Below are 24,550 nucleotides of genomic sequence, written 5' to 3' on the forward strand. Positions count from 1 at the left end.
ACTCTGGTTGGACCAGCTTAGGTCGCCTGCCTACCCACGATCCAACCAGTGTGAATGGAGGCTTGGGACACACTGTTTAGCTTCAGACCGGATCACGGGTCCTACTCCTGAAGCTGGGAGCAGAATTAACTCTCCCATGGACCAAAAAGGGGTGGGAATGTTCCCAGAGGAAAATTAGGGTATGGTTGCCAAAGGGATAGTGTGGATGGAAATGGATGCAGCGCTTCCAGAACTCAGTAAATATCCACTCGCTCCAGGGCCTAAAGAGAACTCTAGGTTCAGAAGGCTTATGTGACTTGCCCAAGATCTAGAGCAGTATGAAGTGGACTGAGAAGTCAAGTTCAGATCTTCTGCTCAAACCCAATGAAGTAGAGTGTATGTCTTGGAAGAGTAAGAGGAGAACTAAAGCTAAGAATTGTGTTGAGAGTTAATAGAGACAAAGGTGTTCTTGGTAGAATGCACCTAGATGATGAAGAGCCAGGAAGAGCTTTATTTGCAAGCCAGGAAGAGGTGGAGCTTAATGAAGAAACTTCTGTGGGTTTTCATAGAGAAAGTGATGAGATGGAAGCTGAGACCCACTCAAGGCTGCTGCCAAGTGGTCTGGACCCTTATCAGTTCAGATGGACACTCCCTTTTATGCTTTGAGCGTATTCTCAAGGGATGGGCTCTTCGAGGCGTGCCAACTCCCACCCCCACTGCCTGGCTCCAGCCTGTCCTCCCAGATCTGAGTCCCCCTCCTCCTTCCCAATGCTGTGGCTTTGGCAGCCACTTTGGAAACTGCAAGTTTTAAATGAATTTCCACCCCAGAGGAAGTTGAGAAGCAGGCATGTTGCACCAGCCACTTCTGAGCTCCCAACAATTTCTCCTTCCCTTTCAGAAAAAGGATCAAACGCTCTTTCACAATGGAAAGAGGAGAGGGAGGGAGGGAAGTGAGCGGAAGAGGCAGGGGGGGAGCAAAGAGAAAAAGGAGAACAAATAACAGAACCTCATTTGATCTCATTTGAACTTAATCAGACAAAGTTTATGTCTCAATTATATATTTTTTTCTCTTCCATGCTGAGAAAACCAATACATAAGGGAAAACAAATCAACAAATCACATGTTATTTATTTACTTCCCTTGAATTTCTTCTGACTGATTCCAAAAGGATTTAGGAGACTCACAAGACTAAACACAATGGTGACCATGATGATTAGGGACAAAAAGGAACAAAGAGCATAAAGGTAGCAGGGAGAGTAGACATCAGTAGGCACATGAGGAATGCCTGCTTATAACTTGGATACTGTATTTGGCCCTACATGGAAAAAATATTTGCTTGAGATTGGCTTTGTCTTCTGATGATAGCGTTCACACTTATCTGTGGCCACAAACTTTTTTGTGGGAATGAACCCAAGCTGAAATCTATCACAGGGGGGCTGACAAGTTATATTTGCGTTAAGAGAATAACAAGCGCCGTAAGCCCAAAGGACTTTTGAAGGAGGCATTGTCCTGGATGGCAGGGAATGTTCTAAACAGCATTTTTATTGCCGAGAGAATAAACACACTGGTTGATTGAATCCTGTGTTCTTTGAATAGGAAGATGTCAATCTCGTCCCAGGCCTGGAAGAGTTAACGGCTGCAGGATGGGCAGCCTGGGAGGCACCGAGACCCGGAACTAGATGACCTGGAACTGGACCTGCAAACTCCGCTGGGGCAGACGCTAGGAGAGGAGAGGGACCAGAGCCAGGTGCCACCTGTCCCCGGCCCTTTAAACCAACCCAACCAGTCATACGTCGCATCCTTGGCAGCCAACGCGATCATCAACACCCCTTCCTCTCCATCCGTCTGACCCTGTGTGCTTTCTCCTGACTTTAAGACCCTGGCATTACCATACGTGTCCAGTTGTGACCCCCAAGTTCAATCTCCAATTAGGGTGAATATTTTATAAGCTGCCTCCTCACATCCATGCCCTCCTTCTCCCACCAGCAGTGCCCTCAGTATCCTTTGGAAGCCGTCTTGCCCTATTCAGCCATGTGGTTTGGGTGGGATTGATTCTGCCCCCAATTCTAGGGTTAAACCCCGTGACCCAACCCTTAAGCCATCCATGCATCACCTTTCCCTGGCCCTCGTGGTTGGTTTCAGGGAAGGCCAATGAGCCAAATCAGGCCAATCAGGGCTAACAGAGCTCAATTCTGGGACTTTCGTTTGTGCTATCACGGAAGTGGATTTTCTTCTTCTCCTCTGGAAAGAAAATGGGAAGGATGCAGCCCCTGGAGCTGCTGGCAGCTGTCCTGTGACCATGAGGGCAGAGCTAGTTTCAGAAAGAAATGAATTCAGGAAACCAAACTGAAAGATGGAAAGAAGTGGATTCTAGTGACACCCTTTGAACTGTTAAAAGAACAACTTTAGACAAGTTAAATTGAACAGAGTTTAATTGAGCAAACAACAATTCGCAAATCAGGCAACCCCCGACCAGAATAGGTCCAGAGAGACTCCACTGCTGCTGCATGATCGGAGAGATATATGGACAGAAAAAGGAAAGTGGTGTATGGGAAACAGAAGTGAGGTACGGCAACAGCCAGATTGGTTACAGCGTTTGCCTTATTTGAACGCGGTTTGAACAGTTGGCCACCTGTGACTGGTACAAGAGTAGGTGACAGTCTGTTTATACATCGAGTTAGGAGGTTACAGTTCACTTTTATGAAGCCTTTAGGCTGAACTTAAAATCTGTAAGGAAGCAGCTTTAAGCTAAACTTAATTTAACAGAACCAATGCAATGAGCAATGCTTGAAGTCAACCTTACGCCTGGACTTCCCAGTTAGCTTTTTTATTTAAACCAGCTTGGGTCCAATTTTCTTCACCTAGATCTATTAGGATCCTAACAGATACTACTAGGATCCCACCTTCGGAGTTAGGTTACCTCACTCTCCCCTGCACCCACACCTTGGTGCTTTCTTATAGACACAGCCTTAGCCCACTCCTCTGGGCCTCTGCCCTTTCCTATTGTCTGAGGTAGGCACTTCCTCCTCCCAATTCTCACTCCACATGGTGCCAGTTGAGCCAGCCCTGGCCCTCTAAGGAAGGTTGGAAATCATTCAGACACCAGGCATAAACGATAAGAGAATGTTCGATCAACAGGCAAAATGCAGCACCCAGTCGACCCCAGCAACCCTGCAGGGGCTTGGGCCGCCCACTCACAGGGGGCCGTGGCAATGGGGGTAGGGATGTCTCAGGGACACCAGGTAGCTGGTACTCGGCATGACTGTCAACATGTGACAAGGCTCCACAGCACCAGGCCGGTATCTGGGGATGGGGCTCCTGACTAGGAGAAGAACTGGCAGGAGGAAGCAGCACTCCCAACTTAGAGAGACACAGGCCAATTATTTAACAGGAATTTAGGCAAGAAAGTATCCAAACATCAGAACAGGGGCCCAGTCCAGCATTTATATCAGAAACAAGGCAGAAATCCAATGACTTCAGTGAAGCCAAGATCAGAACCAGTTTGGAGGACATGCTGACTTGATATGTAGTCCTTTTTTTTTTGAGACAGAGTCTTACTCTGTTGCCCAGGCTAGAGTACCGTGGCATCAGCCTAGCTCACAGCAACCTCAAACTCCTGGGCTCAAGCAATCCTGACTCAGCCTCCCGAGTAGCTGGGACTACAGGCATGTGCCACTATGCCCGGCTAATTTTTTCTATATATATTTTTAGTCATCCATGTAATTTCTTTCTATTTTTTTTTAGTAGACACGGGGTCTCACTCTTGCTCAGGCTGGTGTTGAACTCCTGACCTCGAGTGATCCTCCCGCCTCAGTCTCCCAGAGTGCTAGGATTACAGGCATGAGCCACCGCACCCGGCCCGGGGTCCTTCTTAAAGACAGAGGTCACTGAGCCTACAGCTGAGGGTCCAAGGGCCTGAACCCTCCACCTCTCCACCCAGGTCAGGAAAGCCCTTAGGGCAGAGACTGTCTGCTACTCCAAGTCCACCCTCACTTCTTATTAGACAAGCTTTGGGCAAAGCGGCCATGTGCCCGATCCTGTTAAAAGGCAAGTCTTTCCCCACCACCTGCCTTCTTCCTCCTTGGAGTGCTGGCGTGACATGGCCTGCTTGGAGCTACTGCAGCCTCTGGAATCCCAAGGGAAAAGGCAAAGAGAAAGTAAAGACTTGACCTAGTGCCTGATATCATTGAGCTGTTAAACCAAACCTGGGAGCACCCTCATCCGGACTTCTTGTTCTAGGAGATAACTTAAGGTCTCAATTGCATAAGCCAGTGGTTCTCCGACTGTGTCCCCAGACCAGCAGTATGAGCAGCACCCAGGAATGTGTTAGAAATGCACATTCTCAGGCCCCGCCCAATCCACTAGCCCCTGAAGCTCTGTAAGTGGTACCCTGCAATCTGAGTGATTCTGACGTGTGCTAAAGTTTCAGAACCACTGGCTTCCGCCACTATGTATCAGCTTTTTGCCGAGGTGCAGCTGAAAGCATTTATAATTCATATGTTTCTCCACTGCATCCCTGAACTGTTTATGGGCTATCAAAAGGCTAAAAGCTGACAGTCACACACCAAATGGGAACGTTTCAAGGAGGAAATGGAACTCACAAAGAAGATAAATGCAAATTCAGTACTTCTCTCCATCAAAATAATTGTAAATACAATTAAAGAGCAAATAAAAGACTGGGGAAAATAATTGCAACACATACCACAACACTTAAAATCCTTTCTTTGTTAAAAGGTCATGCAAAATCCAAGAAATACAAGATCACAAAGAAAAAGACAACACACACACAAACTCCAGACTGGGAAATACAAACGAATAATAAAAAATGGTCAACCTGTTGGTACTCAAAGCAATGTGAATTAAAATGAAATATTCTCATCTATTAGCAAACACTGAGAAAAAGAAATATCTCAATGTGCTGAGGGTAGGGTGGGATGGGCGTGTTCCTGCACCGTGGAAGGGGATGTGACTTGGAACTGCCACCATTCCAGAAAGCAATCAGGCCACAAGTATGGGGAGAAGGAAAAATGCTCAAACTGTCTGAATCAGGAATTCAACTTCTATTTATCTTGTCTAGGGGTCAGCAAAGGCCTGTTTTTGTATATCTGACAAGCTAAGAATAGATTTTACATTTTTTAAAGGTTGGAAGAATAGAAGGGAAGAGGAAGAAGAGAGGGAATGGGGAGGAAGTATTAATAAATTAAGGAGGAAGAGGTAGACAGAGGAAGAGGAAGGAGAAGGAGGAGAAGCGGGAGAGGAGAGTGAGGTGCCACAGCAGTGGCAGAGGCCATATTTGGCACAGTTTAAAATATTTTCTATCTGCCTTTTATTGAAAAAAATTCGCCAGTCTTGGACTGATTCTAGTCTAAAGCAGGGTCAGCAAACTATGGCCCACAGACCAAATCCAACTACTATCTGTTTTTGTAAATAAAGTTTTATTGGAACACTGCCACACTCATTGTTCATATAGTTTAGCTTCTGTGTTTCAATGGCAGAGTTGAGTAGTTGTGACAGAGACTACTACATGGCCTACTAAACAGAAAACATTTCTTATCTGGCACTTTACAAAAAGTAAACCCTTTGTTTGCCAACCCTTGATCTAAAAAATAATCAGAAAGATAACTAAAATGTGTTTACAAAGATGTTCCTTATAGCACTACTTATATAGAAGACCAGTTAAACAAATGATGGAACCTCATTTAATTGAGATCATGAGGATATATTTATTTACCCTGGCCTCACATCTTAAGGATTTAATAAACATTAGCAATTAGTAGCATCTATGAAGCAATCCTCCTGGCTCAGCCTCCAAGTAGCTAAGACTACAGGTACATACCACCATGCCCAGCTAATGTATTTTTTGAGAGATGGGGTCTCACTATGTTGTCCAGGCTGGTCTTGAACTCCTGGCCTCAAGTGATCCTCCTGCCTTGGCCTCCCAAAGTGCTGGGATTACAGGAATTAGCCACTGAGCCTGGCCTCAATTATGTTTTAAAATATGTAGATATGCAAGATAAAAGAGGACTGAAAAAAATGAATCAGAATCTCAGCAGTTCTTCTTGGGCTGTAGAGTTCTGGATAATTTTCATTTTCTCCCGTATACTTTTCAGTCATTTTCAAGTTCCCTGTAACAGGTGAATATTGCTCTTATCATTAAATTTAAAAGTCCTTTGCTCAGAGAGTAATTGAGTTTAGAGATACAGCTGAGGGGCAGGTGCAGGCTTTGGGAGTCATTGCTGCAGAAACCCGAGTCAGGCTGCATTTTAGTGTGAAGAAAAAGGCAAAAGCAAGGCATGAAATGTAGAAAAAGGAGCCGGGAGAGATTTGCCCAATTCCCAGGAGAGATTTTATTTCTTGTTCAAATACCCTGAAGAACCATTTCAGAGCTCGAAAGCTCAGACACTAGATGAGGAGGCAGAGAGACAGAGAAGAGTAAGCATGACTTGGCCCCGGGGCTTTGGCCTGAGTCAGGCCCCTACAGCCTTCTGAGCTGTCACCAAGGAGGGCGTCCGAGGCCCTTCAGTGGCCTGTCACTCTGTATATCTGCACGACAACCCTTTGGGGGCAAGGAATGCTATTCTTCCCACTCAGTAGGTGTGGAAACTGGGGCTCAGAGAGGCTGAGTATCTTGCCAAGGCAGAGACAGAGGTGGGATTCAATGCGAGGTGTGTGACTCCAAAGCCCCATCTGTGAACCAGTACATAGGCCCTCACCAGACACCAGATCTGCTGGTGCTTTGATGTTGGACTTGCCAGTCTCCAGAATTGTGAGAAAGAAATTTCTTTTGTTTATAAGCCACCCAGTCTACGGTATTTTGTTATAGCAGCTTGAATGGACTAAGACATTCTAATCCTCAGTTTTCTCATCTGCAGTTTAAGGATCACCCTACCTTCCTCGGTAAGCTGCTGTGAAGATTAGAGGGGATGAGGCCGTTTAAGTATCGGGCACACAGTAGCTAGGCATTCCCTTTGTTGGTTTCCCTCCCCTGGTTTTAGAAGCCCTTAAGAAACTCAGTGGGGAGACTGACTTGCTCACTGTAAGACAACACAGTAACTACTGCGTCCCAGTTCTTCCAAGCAGCACGCTTAGCTAGAGTAGAATGCTGTGGGTACTGCCTTAAGAAGGCAACCTCTTCAGCCCTCTCAGATCCAAACTCCCTTTTCATAAGCCTTTCCAATGGCTCCTTGACCTTACAAAAGAATAAAATGCTCTACCTGCAACTTAAATGAAAAATAAAAGGGATAATAAAATAATATTTCAACATGTAAATGCTTGGGAATGTAGCAGTGTGATAACTTGCACAGACTAAGAAGGAATAAATCTGGATTCAGAAGTTAGACAGTATTCAATGTTAAGTCGAACCATGTGAAACTGTCAATGTGGAACCTTGTCTGATCTATGAAAATGGTAATTTCACATGATTCAACCTAATATTTGACATTCAAAATACAAGCAAATGTGGGGGAGAAAAACTTTCTTTGCCTCTACTCACAAATTAAATCTACCTATCGTGTGTGCATCATACCACGAATCAACAGCCACAAACATAGGTGGTATAAACATGTTAGCAACTCAAACGTCATATGCATCATCACCATCCAGGCTGTCATTTTCCAAAATGATGACCTACTCTTGTTAACAATGCAAGCAATGCAGAGAGTAATCTTTTTGTTTTGCCCAGTATTTGCACCTTTGAAAAACTGAGTTTATATTTTTAAAAAATCAAAAACAAAACATTGCATTACATAGAACGACATTAGTTTCTGGGACCAGAAAATTATAAGGTTTTTGGGATTTTATCCACATAAATTTCTTGTAAGACATTCGGAAGTTGGGAGGAGGCAGGAAAGCTTCTCATTGCCTGGATCTATCCCACGCTGCACACACTGCAGGATTTGCCCTCTTAAATGGAAGTAGGTGACTGCCAAATCATTATGACAGCCAAAAATAATACCCCCAATTCCAAAATGACCACGAAAGGGATGCTACTGCCCCCATTCTGAACCACCAGTCTAACAACCTCTGCTTCAATACTTTCAGTGACAGGAAACTGATCTCCAACAAGACCTGCTGTCACCATCTCATTGACTCACCTGTCAGGAAGTCTCTGGTAGGAGCACAAGTTGGTACAATTCTTCTATTTGGTCAAATGTTTCAAACATCTCGATCCAGTAATTCCACTTCTAAGAAGAACCTTATTCTAAGAATTCCACTTGAAACAATACGTAAGTAAACAATCCAAATGGCCATTAAAATGCCTGGGCGCAGCAAGCACACCATAGGTGGTGGAATTAATGACATACCAACGACAAGGAAGGGGTTGAGTAAAGGATGGCACGACCCCTGGGGCCTAGGAAGTAGCCAGCAGAAATGAAATATGGGCAGCTGCTGTGGGGCATGGGTGGGTTTGTTCCTCTTTGCTTTTCTCATTTTCTACAATGCTTTACATTCCTGTAATAATTGGGGAGTGGGAGAAATAAACACCATGGAAAGGAAAAACAAAACCCACGAAGTCCCTGGTTGGAATCCTTTCCTGTGGAAATGAAGAAACTGGGAAGGGGCCTCTAGTTTAGAAACTCTGGGAAGAGCAGTTCACTTGGCCACCAGAGCTCACCCAGCTCCGCCAGCATTTGTGCCTCAGTCAGTATGTGGGGTCCCAGTGCCACCCTGGGGGCTCCCAGGAGCAAGATCTGGGGCCACACACAAGGCCCAGCCTCTGCCTACAGAGCCACTGTGGAGCCTGTCCCAAAGAAGCTGCTGTCTAGACCTTTCCATCGTGACTCACGCTCCAAGCTCTGGTCGGGGAGGGAAGACAGATCTGGGAGGCTCCACTCAGTCGGAGTGGGGCTGGGAGAGCATCTATTCTGCTCTTCTTGCCCCATCTTAAAGTGGGTTACTGAAAAAAGCAGGCTACAAAACCGCATATGTAATATATCATTTTTCCAGTATTAGAAAAATGCATATGACTCTGTGTGTACATGCAACCTGAAAGGCACAGACCACAGTGCTGCCGTGGGTCACCCGCAGGCAGAAGGAAAGGCCATCTGCTTAGTGGTTAGAAGCTCAGGCAGACCGGGGCTCAAGTCCCGGCTCCGGCACTTATTAATATGACTCTAGGGAAACCAACCACTCTAAGACTCAGTTTCTCTGTCTGTAAGATGAGGATAAGAATGGCACCAACCTCATAGGAATAAATCAAAATAATGCATCTGGGGCACTTAGCAGAATGCTTGGCACCCCGCAAACGTTGGCTTGGCTTATGTTACTTTGCAACAGGAGTGAATGGAACAATACACTTTTCCAGGGGAAAATCCACACACACGCCTAAGCTACACAATGAGCCCAGTGGCCCCTTTGGCCACACCAAGATGGCTGAGCACCAACAGCGACGCAGTCCCTTTGGTCTGTGATCCCCGATGCCTGGGCCACAGACGAGTACCAGTCAGTGGCCTGTTAGGAACCACTGGAGGCGAGTGGTGGGCAAGTGAGATTCCAGTACAGTACAGATTCCAGCCTGTACTGAAAGGAATATTCCTCAGTTTTCCATGGTCAACAGGTTCCTGACTGCTACAGCTTCTGATTTAAGTGTCACAGGCTTACTTTAAGAGATACTGTGTGACCTGCGGATCCCTTTGTCAGCTGGAAATGCTACTTCATTCCACTTACAATTCATAATCTCAAATTGAAAAGCCCATATCAGTAATGATTTGTTAATATGTTGCCATGTTCAAATTAATCAAAACTTCCAATTATAGTAAAAAATAATTTTACAAATGGGAAGGATAAGTCAAGCCGTATGCAAATGCACAGTTAGGTGAATGGGTTGATAGATTGATACAGCACAGTCATGAGGGGAGCCTTGGTTCCTAGGTATTAAGGCCAAGATGGGAACTGTAGTTTTTCCCAGCTTTCTTACCTTTTCAGAATGTGTCCTTGGGGCTATGATATTATTTGTTAAGCAATGTTTTTTGGAAAACATATACACACAAATTCCAAGAAAAGTTTTTACAACAGCTTAGGAATGTTGTGCGTTACAAATAAAAACTTGTTTTTAACACAGAAGTGGAACGAGGTTGATACTTGGCCAAATTAACGTTTGTGTTACCCAAAAACATACTGGATACAAACAACTGTATATGTAAATCTGAGATCTATTGCCAACTTCTTAAATGAACTTTAAAATCTTTTTAAAATCAAAATTTTGTAAGTACACACCTGTAATCTTAGCACTCTGGGAGGCCAAGGTGGGAGGATCGCTTGAGGTCAGGGGTTCGAGACCAGCCTGAGCAAGAGCAAGACTCTGTCTCTACTAAAAATAGAAAAAAAAATTAACAACTAAAAATAGAAAAAATTAGCCAAGCGTGGTGGCACATGCCTGTAGTCCCAGCTACTCAGGACGGTGAGGCAGGAGGATCACTTGAGCCCAGGAGTTTGAGGTTGCTGTGAGCTAGGCTGACAACAACGGCACTCTAGCCCAGGCAACAGAGCAAGACTCTGTCTCAAAACAAAAAAAATTTGTAAGTAACCACACTTTTGTAAAAATTAATCTAGTATCTCTATGCATAGAAAAACTTTGGAAGAAAATATTCCAAATATCAATATCGGATAGCTCTGGATTAAATTATTATGGAGTGGGTTGTTTTCTTTTGGTTTTTACCCCTTTCTGTAATATCTGAAGTTTTTATAATAAGTATAAACTTATCTTATAATGGGGGAAATAAACAATTCTATTTTTTATTTTTCAAAAGAGATAAAGGAGGGAAAAGTCTAATAAAATAAAAGTGGACAAGAGTTGCTCACAGGCCCGGAAGCCGGAACTAACCAGAAGAACTAATTGGGAAACGGCCCAGGCTGAGCCAGATACCGCAGCTCCCTGACAGTCCCTGATGAGAAGAAAATCAGCCAGGCACATGAGCAGTTTTGAAGTCAGATGGTTCCAGAAAGAGCCAGGCATGGGCACCAGGGGCTGGTGGTCCTCGGAGGAGAGTTCTGCACCAGACACAACGGCCCCAGTCCTCGGAGAAGCATCCAGTCTAGACAAGCTAATGAAAAACATGGTGTTGTCAATGCAGAACCACAACTGGTCTCACAAACCACTAGTAAAGTTTTCAACCTCTCCAGAAATCAAAGGAACACACAATAAAATAATAAGTCATCACTCTTCACCTATCAAAAGAGTAAAGAATTTTAAAATGCTGGTGAGGCCATGCTGGAATTAGCACTCATTCACTGCTGTTGGGAATTATTACATTGCTGAAGTGCTTTTGAAAAGCAATATGGTGCCGTGTACCAATTGCTTCAAGATGTTCATAACCTTTTATGATTTCATTTCTAGAAATCTAAGGCAAACATAAAATGCTTTTTATCACAGATATTCATTACAGTGTGATTTATAATTTTTTTTAAAAAAGAAGTAACCTGAATACTGTCCAACAATATCTGGAATGGTCAGTTTGGATACAACTTCTCAGTGGAGCATTATGTAGCCATTAAAAACAATGTTTATGGAGAGTCTGAAATAACACTCAGGGAAATGTTTATGTTAGCATGTTAAATGATACGGTAGGATATAAAATTGTATGTAGGACATGATTTTAACTAAATAAAAATTCACATAAAAAGGCTGGAAAGAAATGCTCTAAAATGTTATATAGTTCCCCATGGACTTGGTCAGCCTATGCGTGGGCTTTAGTTTTTATCTTTTAAAAAATAGTTTGAAATCATTTCAGATTTGCAGAAAAGTTGTAAGAATAACACAAAGAACTGCCGTACTTCTGTCACCCAGGTTTCAGCACTGTTTTCTCTTTCCACAGTTGCTTCACTGCATGTGTGTGTGCCCTGGCTTTGTACACACACAATGTGTAACCAATCATTAGTCTTTCTCTGAACCATGTGAGAGCCAACTGCAGATATCACACCCCATCGTGCCTAAATACTCCAGAGTGTATTTCCTACAAACAAGGACACATAACCAAACCTTCCAAATCAGGAAATCAACGTGGATACAACCTTAATCCATAGACCCCAGTGGGAATTTTTTCCTTTCTGCAGATTTTCCCAGTAGATCATCTTTTCCTTTCTGGTCCAGGATCCAATCAAAAACACATTGCATTTAGTGGTCATGTCTTTCCAGCCCCTTCAAACTGGAACAGTTCCTCCTTCTGTCTTTCATGACCTTCCTTGATAGTTGTTTTGTTTTCTTTTCTAAGCATACAGATCTTTCACTTTATAGGATAACTCTCAACCTGGGGCCAGCTGCTGTGTCCTTATGACAAGACCCAGGCCACACGCATTCTTGGCAGGAATGGCACAAAAGCTGGCGTTTCACATCAGGAGTTACATGAGGTCAACCCACTCCACTGCCACTGAGGTTAACTTTGATCACCTGCCCAAGCTGTTGTCTGCCAGGTTTTTCTCCCCAAAAGTCCTCATTTTTCTCTGTGTAGTTAATAAATATTTTCTGGGGAAATATTCCAGTACTACATAAATATTCTGTTCTTCAAACCTTCACCTGCCGGTCTTAGCGTCCATTGAAAACCCTGGCCTGAATTAACCAGTTGCCTAATGTTTTGTTTTGTGTTTTAGAGACAGGATCTTACTCTGTCATCCAGGCTGGAATGCAGTGGCCTGATCATAGCACACTGCAACCTTAACTCCTGGGCTTAAGTGATCCTCCCACCTCAGTCTCCCAAGTAGCTAGGACTACAGGTGCACACCACCACACCCAGCTAATTTTTTTATTTTTTGTAGAGATGGGTTTCACTATGTTGCCCAGGCTGGTCTCAAACTCCTGGCCTCAAGTAATTCTCCCACCTCGGCCTCCCAAAGTGCTGGGATTAGAGGCATGAGCCACTGCACCCGGCCACTAATGTTGATTTTTCTTATCTTCATTCTTTCCACATTTATTGGTTGGCAATCTGTTGTAAGAAAAAGCTTGCCTTCTCTCCTATTTACTTACTCATTTATTTAATTATCTCAACGTGGGCTTGTGGATTCCTATTTTGTCCGATGGGTTTTATCCATTACTATCATTTATTTATGTTGATTCTCCAGTTGTCCAGCTTTGGCCAATTGGATCCCTTTCCACCTGACTCCTATATCCTTTTTACAAGTCCTCATTATTCTTGGAGCCCTTCTTTACTTTCTGGCAAAGACGTTTCAAGTTCATCTTGTCCTTTTCCTGGTCCATCTCTGGAAGAAGTTACTTCTCTAAGAACCACTGGGTCATTTTAGTGGAGAATGGTGTTTAGAAACTAAGATCTGGGAGCTGGGTGTGCTCATCCCTGCCAGAATGTTATGGCTTCTAGTTCCTCTAGAAGCTAAGAAATCCACATACCTGTATAGGTACAAACAACAATAACTATATATTTACATATATCTGCATATCTACATATCCCCAACTTATGGTTTCAATGTGCATGGGTGTAAATCTCTACATATCAATGCGTTTATAGCTATCTAGCTCCTGCGGGTTCTCTCTGGCCTTCCCGCTTGCCATGTTTGCACATCACCTCTCTAACAGTGAGAACTCTGGCTCCCACTATGCTCAACTGAATAAGGCACTGGCTCAAGGCAGCCCATCTCCCAAGCACACCTGCTGCCTTCTCTGCCCACTGCCCCACCGCTCAGCCACCTGGCACACAAGCACCTCTGTGAAGCCCCCCAGCACCCCACTTCCTCAAACACCAGGCATGCCAATACCTCTGCAAAACATTGTCTTTATATATTGTCACTTCCCACATTTTCCCTTCCTTTTAATTTTTTAATGTGAAATCACTTTACAATAACACCTACATTCCTCTGGAGGCTGCACGCCCATGTCTCACACGGTTCCCACACGCACACGCCCGGCAGGCTCAGGCATGCTATCAAGTGCAGGGAACCGGAACACCCTCCCCACCATGAGCCTCCTTGTCTCCCCCAGACTCACTTCCGTGCCTGCCCCCACCCAAGGCTGTAGCTTCTGGGGCCATGGCCCTTCCCCCTCTCTAGAGGCCAACTGGCCCCCTCCCGGGGACCCCGAGGTCTTTCCTGGCTCATCCGCCACAGGAGCACCTTCTCTCTGAAGGAGGACCCCCACACACAGCCCACTCCTCCTCCTCCTCCTCCCCCCCCCCCGAAGAAACCAAACAATTAATACATCAAGCCCAAGGAAAGACAGTGGGGGAGCAACCATAAAAGACACACAAGCCTGCTTTGGCAGAAGGGACCACTTTTCTCGAAAGCCTGAACATCGACGTGTCACATATGAAGCAGCAGGAAAGCACAGAGAGGGAGGGTAGCAGCGAGAGGCAAGATACACACAGCAGGTCTGCAGTCAGACCTAAGGGTAGGGGACAGCTGGGCAGGGGTCAGCAAGTTGGGACTCCCACGCAGAAGCAGCCAGAGGGGTCCTGTGCACTCGGATCCTCCCACCGCCCCAAGCCACCCTGACAGCAGAGGTCACCCTCCAGACAATGCCTGGGCAGGATCTGGCCTCCTTCCGTCCTCTGCACACACTGGGCTCCAATCCATTGATTCCGGCCAGCGTTTTGCGGCAGAGTTAGAGCCCAGGTGCAGGGCGAGCCCCCATTCTGGCCAGGAAGCTCTGAAGGCAGATTCAGCTCCGACTCCCAGGCTGTCTCCCCACCACACTCCCAGGGAAGCTGGGAGCAAGCAGAGAATGCCACTTCTCTCCCTGCCTGGGAGAGATTCCAAACCCAGATTCTCCTTATTTCCTAGTTGACAAGGATTGAGACTCTCACTTATGGAATAGCAGCCTATACTGGCTTCAGCAAGGCGGGGCCCACCCAAACGGCTTGGGCAAATACTCAGGATGCCCGGCCAGTGGCAGCGGGCAGGAGGAAGCATGTGCAATGCAAAGTCACAAAGACTTGGGTTCAAAATCCAGCTCCTCTGCAAGTTAGCTGTTTGATCTTGGCAATTTGCTTAAGTTTTCCAAGCCTCAGTGAGCTCCTCCGTAAAATGGGCATGATCTTACCAGAAGCTGTTGGAGGATTAAACAAAACACTGGTTGCAAGCGACCAGCAGAGGGCCTAGTGCATAAATGAGGCTCAGGGAGTATTACTACTCCCATATTATTAATACTACTCTTTTAACACTCACACTTCCAATGGGAAACTGATGCCAGAGGTGGGCCCCACTCGCTGTATACAGCCAGCCATGGATCTCCGGGAACATCACATTCCACTGTCTTCTTTCCTTCTCCTCTAAAGCCCTTAACGAACCAGCAGGGCTTACCTGGTTGATCCTGCCAGTTAAAAAAAGAAAAAAGAAGAACTCTCAGGGCATATTGTGTTCATTCCTCCGTGCCCACTGGCCTGGGGCCCAATCTGGTCCATCTTGGCAGGGACTGAGCCCAGTGACCCTCCCACCAATCCCCAAACCACTCCCGGTCCTCAAGTTTTACCAAAATTAAGATGTTTGAGGGCCACAGACTCACCGAAGATTCTCAGAGCTTAAGAGCCCTTGAGAGATCATGTTGTCCTGTGACAGCAGCCTAAGGCTCAGAGAGGGATGTGACCAGTCTGGAATCAGATGGTGGCTGAGCCAGAGCTAGACTGCAGGTCCAAAAGTGCAGGATCCCACTCTGGGAGGGACCCAAAACTTGAACTCACTTGAACTAGTGTTTAAGGAGACTTGGACCAAGCCATTGATTCAGGACCACAGCATCAACTACAGCTGGTAACTTATTAGTAATGCAGATTCTCAGGCCCCACCCTGGACCCACTGAGTCAGAATGAGTGCGATGGGCCCAGCAACCTGTGTTAACAAGATCACCACGTGACTGAGAACTGCTGCCCTCAGCTAATGGCACTTAACCTGATGCCCATTAAAATCACCTGGAGAGGCCATGCAACATACCCATTGAGGGCCCCAATCAAAATGCTAATTTAATTGGTCTGTGCTGGCCCAGACTTCTGCAGTTTTGATTTTTGAGACAGGATCTCGTTCTGTCATGTGAGCTAGAGTGCAGTGGTGCGATCATAGCTCACAGCAGCCTCAAACTCCTGGGCTCAAGGCATCCTCCCACCTCAGCCTTCCGAGTAGCTGGGACTACAGGGTGCATCACCATGCCCGGCTAATTTTTTTTTTTTTAATTTTTGTACAGACAGGGTCTCACTGTGTTGCCCAGGCTGGTCTTGAACTCCAGGCCTCAAGCAATCCTCCCGCCTTGGCTTCCCAAAGTCCTGGGATTACAGGGGTGAGCCACTGCACCCGGTTTATCTGCAGTTTTAAAAGTGCCCCAGGTAATTAATGTACAGCCAAGCTGAGCACTCCAGGCTCAACCCACACACCTGGATTTCCCACCCTCCATGCTCTCAGAAGGCTAAGCTGCAAGGACACACAAGGGAGCCTGGGACTGAGTATATGCCCAGTCAAAGTCAGTTCTTGTCCCTTCATTGTCTTACCTTTGGGCTCTGTGGCCACCTAGGCAAACCTGTCCTCTGCATCCCAGGAGGCTCAGTCTCAAGACTTGTGTGGTACTCTCAGTGGGGCCACTGAAATGCCACCTTCTCCCCAGTACTCTTTCTTCATCTGCAGCATGAGGATCATAAACTCGGGGGAGAAAAACCCCAGCATAGCACCAGCTCCAGGACCATATGTAAATAACTGAGGCTGACACTCAAGGCCTTCTGCCACCCAGTTCCCACCCACATCTCCAGTGCCTCCTGCCCTCCCACCACGCTCACCTTCTCACCTGCGCACATACTGCCCATTCTACCTACAGTGCACTTCTTATCTTCTCTGTCTGCAAACTCCTACGTATCCGTCAAGGCCCTACTCAATTGCAACCTCCCCTTTGCAGCCTTCCATGAATGTCAGTCAAGGCTTCTAGGGCTATAATCCCAAAAGCCTAAGTCAAGCTGCCTTATGCTGAAAAGTGATGTTTTGGGCTTCCAAAACTGCAAGTGGGCTTCGCGCCTGGTATCTGTTCATCCAGGATGTCCCATCTTGATGCTGGTTTCCTCGGAGTTATCTTCATTCTCCAGCAGGCTTGCTCCATGTGGTGACCAGAAGACCACCAGCATCTCCAGGTCACATCTATCAGTTGAGCAACCCTAGATGAGTCAGAGCATCTCTGACCCAACACGGTAGTTCCAGAACAAGACCCAAGGTTTACTTTTACTGGCCTGCGTTGGGTCTCATGCCTATCCCTAAACCTATCCCCATCTCAGGCTACTGTTGTCCCGGTGGGACATTACGGGTCAGACAAGCCTGGGGCATGTGCCCACCCCTGGATCCTGCGGATGGAGTCAGCCCACCCAAACCCAATGGAGTGAGAAGGGGGCGGAGTGTGATTCCCAAAGGCAAATTAGGGAGCAAGTACCAGATGGGGGAACGGGAACTTGGCCATAGCAACCTGCAGCATCTGACCGTAACTGGGTTTGGACGCCCCTTTCTGAGAGCGTGACAGTCACTGCATTGCGCTTGTCTGGACGCATCTGACACAGGCTGCAGAACGGCGAGTTGCTCCGCAAGGGTAGAGAAGACAGCCTGGCTGAGTCCAAAGCAACCAGACAGTGAATTGCTGACTCTGGAAGGGTTTCTCCGTGACTGGGGAAGTGGCACAGCGGTCTCTGTCCAGGCAAGGTGGTTCTTTGTAGAGAGAATACCTGCAAAAGGTGAGGACTCCAGAATGGATGGGAACGACGCAGGGGAGAAGGAGAGAGGGCAAAGTCGGGAATTTGGCAGCCACCAAGGAGCTGGCAGGAAGGCCTGAGAAGGACAGGAGGGCTCAGGAACACCTCGGGAGGCAAACTGGGGGCCAAGAGGCGGCCAGTAAGTCTCCCAGAGGCTGGGAGAGGAGAGAGGGTTAACGGTAATGCTGGGCCGGGCTGGCTCGACGCCTTCTGGCTCCTTCGAATGTCAGTAAACATTTGCTGCACACGACAGGCTGGTGCTCGAGGCTGATTTGGCGAATCCAGGGGAAAATGCTCGGTTCCGCTTTAGCCCACACAGGGCAGGGAAAAGAAACCGCTTGCAGAAGGGAGGACGGTAAGATCACACATTTAGTGGAAATGCACCAAATTCCACTGAATTATACATTTTAAAATGGTACATTTTCTATTGTGTGTATTTTACTGCAATAATTTTTTTTTAAGTGGAAATTATCTACGTGAGGGTGAGATGGAGGGCAGAATCTAGTGGAAGCAGGAAATCAGAGCGGGGGTGCCTAAGAGAAACCTGAACCCCAGAAGTCCCACTGGACTTGGAACCTTTTCTTCTTAAATGTTAAGGAGAAGCATGGCGCCACAAGGCCAGAATCAAGTTATAGATAAATAAATATTAATAAATGAGTGAATTGTCATTGTTATGATCTTTATTCCCTGGTTCTATTCCACAAGCATAGAGCTGACTATAGGCCCACCATAATACCACACTATGGTATTATGAAATAAGGAAATAATACCATATTTCACTGAATGAATGCCACATTTCATTGATTCTAAGATGCCCGTCTTGCACAATTTAACAATCCTGAAATCAGGATGCATCTTACAAACAAATGGTATATCACAGTTGGCGGCATTTTTGTTGGTGGTGGCACATTTAAAAAATGATGGTTCTTACAATTATTGTGACATCTTAGATTTTGTGAAATACTGTAAATAGGAGAACAAGAACTGCTTGGTCTGTTTCCCTGTGGCCCATCTCGGGAAAGTAAGTTCGGGCATGCTCTCAGACCTGCTATTTTTGCAGCGCACAGGGCCATTCTGCCCGTTAAGTGCAATATTGGGGGGCATGAACACTGCTGAAAGCCTGCCACCCTGACCACCTCTGCTTTATTAAGTCCAACCCCGGCCTGCCAAAGGCCTACACAGCTGGGCAAGATGCACTGGAAAAGGAAATTAGTTTCTCAGATGTGCGGTGTTTGCAGAGGAAGTGAAACACGGTGTTTATTCCATGAGCGCTGCGTCCTGCACTGATGAGCTGCCTTTGACCCTTGGAGGGCCACACACTTACTCAAGGCCCACGGCCCCCCAGGGCTGGAGGACAGTTAGCAATGACCTACGAAATGCTCTGCACTCCCTGTAAGGAAGTGCTGTTGTCCTGAAGATCAGCAAACCCAAGATTCTTCCCCAGCCACCTTGGAGGTGCCCTCCCCTTGACTGCCTTTGACCTCTCAGGCCCAGCTTGTCACATGCTGGCTGCACACCTGATGCCCGGCTGGGAAGGGGATGCCTGGGAGGGTCTCATGTGGGCCCAGGAGGCTAAGGCTGAACATCACCCCTTGGAGGCAGCGTGGCGTGCCAGCAGGAATCAGGGACACGGTGGCCAGATAAAATATCTGCACGTCCTGTATTTTTAATCGCTAAATCTGGCAACCTTAATCCGGGGACAGCCCAAAGGCCATGAATCTCTGGATCACTATGGCCACTGGACACAGCCCCCCACCCTCTGGGGCACCATGGAAGCTCCAGGCTTTGTATTTTCCTCCCCCTCCTCACAGACCTATGGCCCCAGGCACCTTGCATGCCACTCGCCTTTCTGCCCTGAGCCTCACAGACTGCCGCTTTCACACCAGAGGATTCAGCTATAAGCCTGGCAGGGCTGGCTTCAAGGACACATGTCGGGGGGCAGAATAACGATCCCCAAAGATATTCAAATCCTAATCCCTGGAGCTTGTGAATATGACCCTTATAAGCAAAAGGAACTTGGCAGATGGGATTAAATTCAGAAGTTTGAGATGACCCTGGGTTATCCAGGTGGGCCCTAACTGCAATCACAGGTGTTCTTATAAGAGAAAGTCGGAAGATCTGACTGCAGAGGAAGCAGGAGATGCAGAAGCGAAGTGAGGAAGGGGCCACGAGCCAAGGTGCACAGGCAGCTTCTGGAAGCTGGAGGAGGCCAGGAAACCGATGGTCCCCTGGGGCCTCCAGAGGGCGTGCAGCCCTGCCCACACCTTGATTCCAGCCCTATGAATCTCTTTTCAGACATCTGACCTCCAGAACTGCGAGAAAATAAACGTGGGCTGCGTGAAGCCATCAGTTTGTGGCTAATTTGTTACTAGTTGCTCAGGACCGGTGCTCTGAAGGGCCCCATGCTTGGTTTAGTGCTCTGCTGGTGCTGCTTGAAATTCTAATTTTTGAACAGGGGCCCCACATCTTCCTTGTGCGCTGGGCTCTGCAGTAACTGGTCCTGAAGCCCAGTATATACCTGCAGCCTCCCGCCCTACCCCTACTAAATCATACACATCACCTGTAACATCAGTGCTACTCAAAGATGGGTCAGAAAGGCCTTGTTTTTATAGCAAAGCAACCATACATATTATAAGAAAGAGTACAAATTTATATAAATTTAAAAAGTAAAATAAGAGACTTCTAATTTTTTTTTAAACATCAGAAAAGCTGGGGGTGGGGTCCATCCCTCATATGCATAGCTCCACTGGCATGTTTGTGGCACAGACCCTGTCTGGGACTCATTGGCCAGCAGTTCCAGCCTGGGCCTCTAGATCAAGGTCACACTTGGTTCAGCTGGTGTTTGAATGGTGCTGCTTGGGCTTTGGAGTCAGACAGTTGAGGGTTCAAATCTTGGCCCCACCAAAGACCAGGGACATATTCTTTCAATCATTCCACTACTACCTGAGCACCTTCTGTGTGTCATGCACCGTTGTAGCGTGTTGAGTCATATGTTCCAACTCAATGTCATTGCCACCTCCTTCTACAGCCTTCTCTGCAGAGAGAAAGCCAAGAAACACGTTTCCCAGGATCTCCTGCCTTGTGTGTTTCTGGGGTAAAGGCTGCCAATGAGAGGTATTCAAATGAGATTTGGAAGACAAATGACAAGGGGCCGTTTTCCTCTGAGCAGTTGCAGGCTGACTTATGGGCAGATGATGGATGTGAGGTTTGCAGCAACTTCCAGGTAAGTGCCTGAAAATTACTTGTAGGCAAGTGAGCTAGTCCGCAGCAGCTTCCTGCAAGTTCTTTAAGATTCACAACAGCCGCTGGACAGTCTCTCGAGAATGACTTCCCTTGTTGCTACACACTAAGACAACATTCACAGTGGCCTGCAGGGGAGTGCTCGAGAACCACCTGCGTTACAGCAGCAAGCTGGCAGCACCCATGGCTCCCGGGACCTCCACCCATCTCTCCCAACAGCTGCATAAGCCTCTAATCGCACACACTGAAACCCTTCCCACGTGGAGTGTTGTACAGGGTGGCTGCTGTTTTCCTGACCAAACCGTAACTGAAACCAACAGCCTACAAGGCTAAGTCCCTGTCCTCGCGAAAGAGTGTATCTCTAGTGGGTTGAAGCAGATCATGAAGAGGTAAAGGAATAAATACAGGCTACTTTGGGTAGGGTGGTCACAGGGGCCCTGTCTGAGGAGGTGACTTCTGCTCCAAAGGAAGCAGCCACGGGAAAATCCGGTGGAAGAGCTTTCCGGCCAGTGGGAACAGCAAGTTGAAGGGCCCTGAGGAAGGAAACAATGTGGCATATTCAAGAAATAGTGGCCGGGCATGGTGGCTCACGCCTGTAATCCTAGCCCTCTGGGAGGCCGAGGCGGGTGGATCGCTCGAGGTCAGGAGTTCGAGACCAGCCTGAGCGAGACCCCGTCTCCGCTAAAAAATAGAAATAAAAATTATCTGGACAACTAAAAATATATATAGAAAAAATTAGCTGGGCATGGTGGCGCATGCCTGTAGTCCTAGCTACTCGGGAGGCTGAGGCAGTAGGATCACTTAAGCCCAGGAGTGTGAGGTTGCTGTGAGCTAGGCTGAGGCCACAGCACTCTAACCTGGGCAACAGAGTGAGACTCTGTCTCAAAAAAAAAAAAAAAGAAAAAAAAGAAATAGTAAGAGGCCTTCACTACAAACCAAGCTAGAGAAGCCCCACCCACCTCCAACCCACCACGAGCACCGAATCATTCTATTTCTTCGAGAACCTATTCCTGTCTATAGTTATCTTGCTCAGCCATTGGTTTACCAGGCGATTGTTCATCTCCCCACATTACAATATAAGCCCCTGAGAATACAAGGCTCCTTTTGTCTAACCCTCTAACCCCAGTGCCTGGCACGATACCTGGCTACTGGATGTTTAATAAGTGCCTGGTAAATGAACCAACAAGTGACTAAAGCATGATAAATGCCATCACAGAGCTGTGTTCAAGGTATAATGGAAACCCAAAGGAAGGAGCATTCACCGTGCAGAGGCTGGGATGTGGACTGTGAAGGCTTTTCTTGCGACAATATGTGTGCGCCACAGTGATAAAGGAGAACCAGACAGGTGAGCCTGCAAAGGGCTTTTGGCCTTGCACTTGTGCCTCTGAGGCCCATGTTCAGCGTGGCTCAGTCTGATGCAGACATTCTCCTGGGCATTGAGTGGGAAAGGAGCTCCGAGGCCTCATTATCGCTTGCCCTCGCGCAACGTGTTTCTCCTGCGAATAGAAACCAGCTAAGCTTCAAAAATCAGAAATGCCTCCGGGCGTGTGGGTGGAAGGGGTTTGCTGGGGAAGACTTTTGTATTCGCATTAACGTGGATCTGCATGGATGACAGCTGATGCGTACACAGATGTTTTTTTAAAGCCTGAACTATTTGTCCACTTATGTTGCCATGGTGACGCCCACCCTTCAGGATGGGACCAAAAGACGTAGCTACTGAAACAGGCCATGGTCAGGTTGCTAAGGTGTCACCCTCCCTCATGGGCCTTCCCTTCCCCGCCCGCACAGCACCCCTCCTCTTCCCCAGCCTTGGTTTCTCATAATAACTGAGGCACAGAGGAAGCGGTTGGTAACCAAAGTGATCTTTTCAAAACACAAATCTAAGGCCGGGCGCGGTGGCTCACGCCTGTAATCCTAGCCCTCTGGGAGGCCGAGGCGGGTGGATTGCTCGAGGTCAGGAGTTCGAGACCAGCCTGAGCGAGACCCTGTCTCTACTAAAAAAAAATAGAAATAAATTATCTGGACAGCTAAAAATATATATAGAAAAAATTAGCTGGGCATGGTGGCGCATGCCTGTAGTCCCAGCTACTGTGGAGGCTGAGGCAGTAGGATCGCTTAAGCCCAGGAGTTTGAGGTTGCTGTGAGCTAGGCTGACGCCACGGCACTCACTCTAGCCTGGGCAACAGAGTGAGACTCTGTCTCAAAAAAAAAAAAAAAAAAAAAAAAAATCACAAATCTGATCACATCAGTCCCCTGCCCTAAGTCAGGGGGTCCTCTGCTTTCCACTTAAAATTCAAAGTCCCTAAGGTGGCCTGCTAGGACCTACATGATCTGCCCTGCTGACCGAGACCACTCACTGTCCCCTTGGCTTCTGTCACTTGCTTCAACCAGCCAGGGGCTTTCCCTCCTCCGGAAATATGTCTGCACGTGCTGCTCCCCAGCTGCCTGGCTACTGGGTGTCCTCCTGGGGGGCCATCCTGACCACCTGACATGCAATACGTCACCCTGGGTACTCCCTCCGAGGACCCGATTGTCTTCCCTTCTAGCACTCACACTGGTGTTTAATTATCCACTTACATGTTTACCATCTGCCTTTCCCACTTCATTGCCTTCAAAGACAAGGTCTTTCTGTTTGTTAACTCGTAACCCCCTGCCTAGCACAGTGCCGGGCCTGGAGTAGGTGCTCAATAAATATTTGATGTTGAATTAATTGGCACCCCAACCAGAGGGGATGAAGCCGCACCGCCTCCTAAGCCAAGGGCGGAGGGAAGGGAAAGGGAGGTGGGGGTAGCCCCAGCCACACAGGGAGCCCCAGCTCGGCCTGCTCAGCCCATGCCGAGGAGATAAAAGAAGATTCCTGGCATGTGGCCCAGTCCCTGGAGAGGCTCCTGCTGCCACACCCTGGGTCGGACCTCTCCATCCTGGCACCCCTCAGCTGGTCTCTAGAGTTGGGGAGCGGCTGCCTGTAGTGGGAAACTAAGCAGAACTCACTCCCAGGTTAAGTTCCCTGGTGCCTGGGGAGCCTGGTCGTTCCCCAGAACATCTTTTTCAACTTAAAAATAATAACTGACCTTGACCAGCGCATCCTCTATGCCAGAACTGGCGCTAAGCATTTTACAAGTATTATCTCACTTGATCCTCACAACAGTCCTACAAAGTTGGGATTATTATTATTCCCATTTTTCAGATGAGAATACTAAGGCTTGGAGAGGTTGAGAACAGTGCCCAAAGTCACCCGGCTACTAAATCTGAAGAGCTTAAGCTCTTAGCCATTGTTTCACTGCCTCTCCTTAAATAGAACCTATTTCCCCTCTGACCAGCCTCCTGCCTCCACTAGGCACAAGGATCAGTTGGGGGCACAGGGTGGGGAGCACAGCTGAAGAGCCTGGGTATATGCCCTTACTGACAGGAGGTTTATAATACGGTGGGAAAGTTTGGGGATGAATTAGGATCATTAAAAGAGTATTAAGCAAACTAGAAAAGCATTTTAATGCTGAAGGTATTAGGTAATTAATGCTAGCTGCCACAACAGACACATCTCAAAATCTCAGTGGCTTAACACAGAGAGGTTTATGTCTCATTCGTGTCTCATTCACAGGCTGGTGCGGGTTGGCCGCTCTCCTCCACGTGGTGACTCGGGAACCCAGGCTTCCTCCATGTTGCACCTTCACCATCTCAGAGTCCTA

Source organism: Lemur catta, chromosome 15 (genome assembly GCF_020740605.2).
Source record: "Lemur catta isolate mLemCat1 chromosome 15, mLemCat1.pri, whole genome shotgun sequence".
In the NCBI taxonomy this organism is placed as follows: domain Eukaryota; kingdom Metazoa; phylum Chordata; class Mammalia; order Primates; family Lemuridae; genus Lemur; species Lemur catta.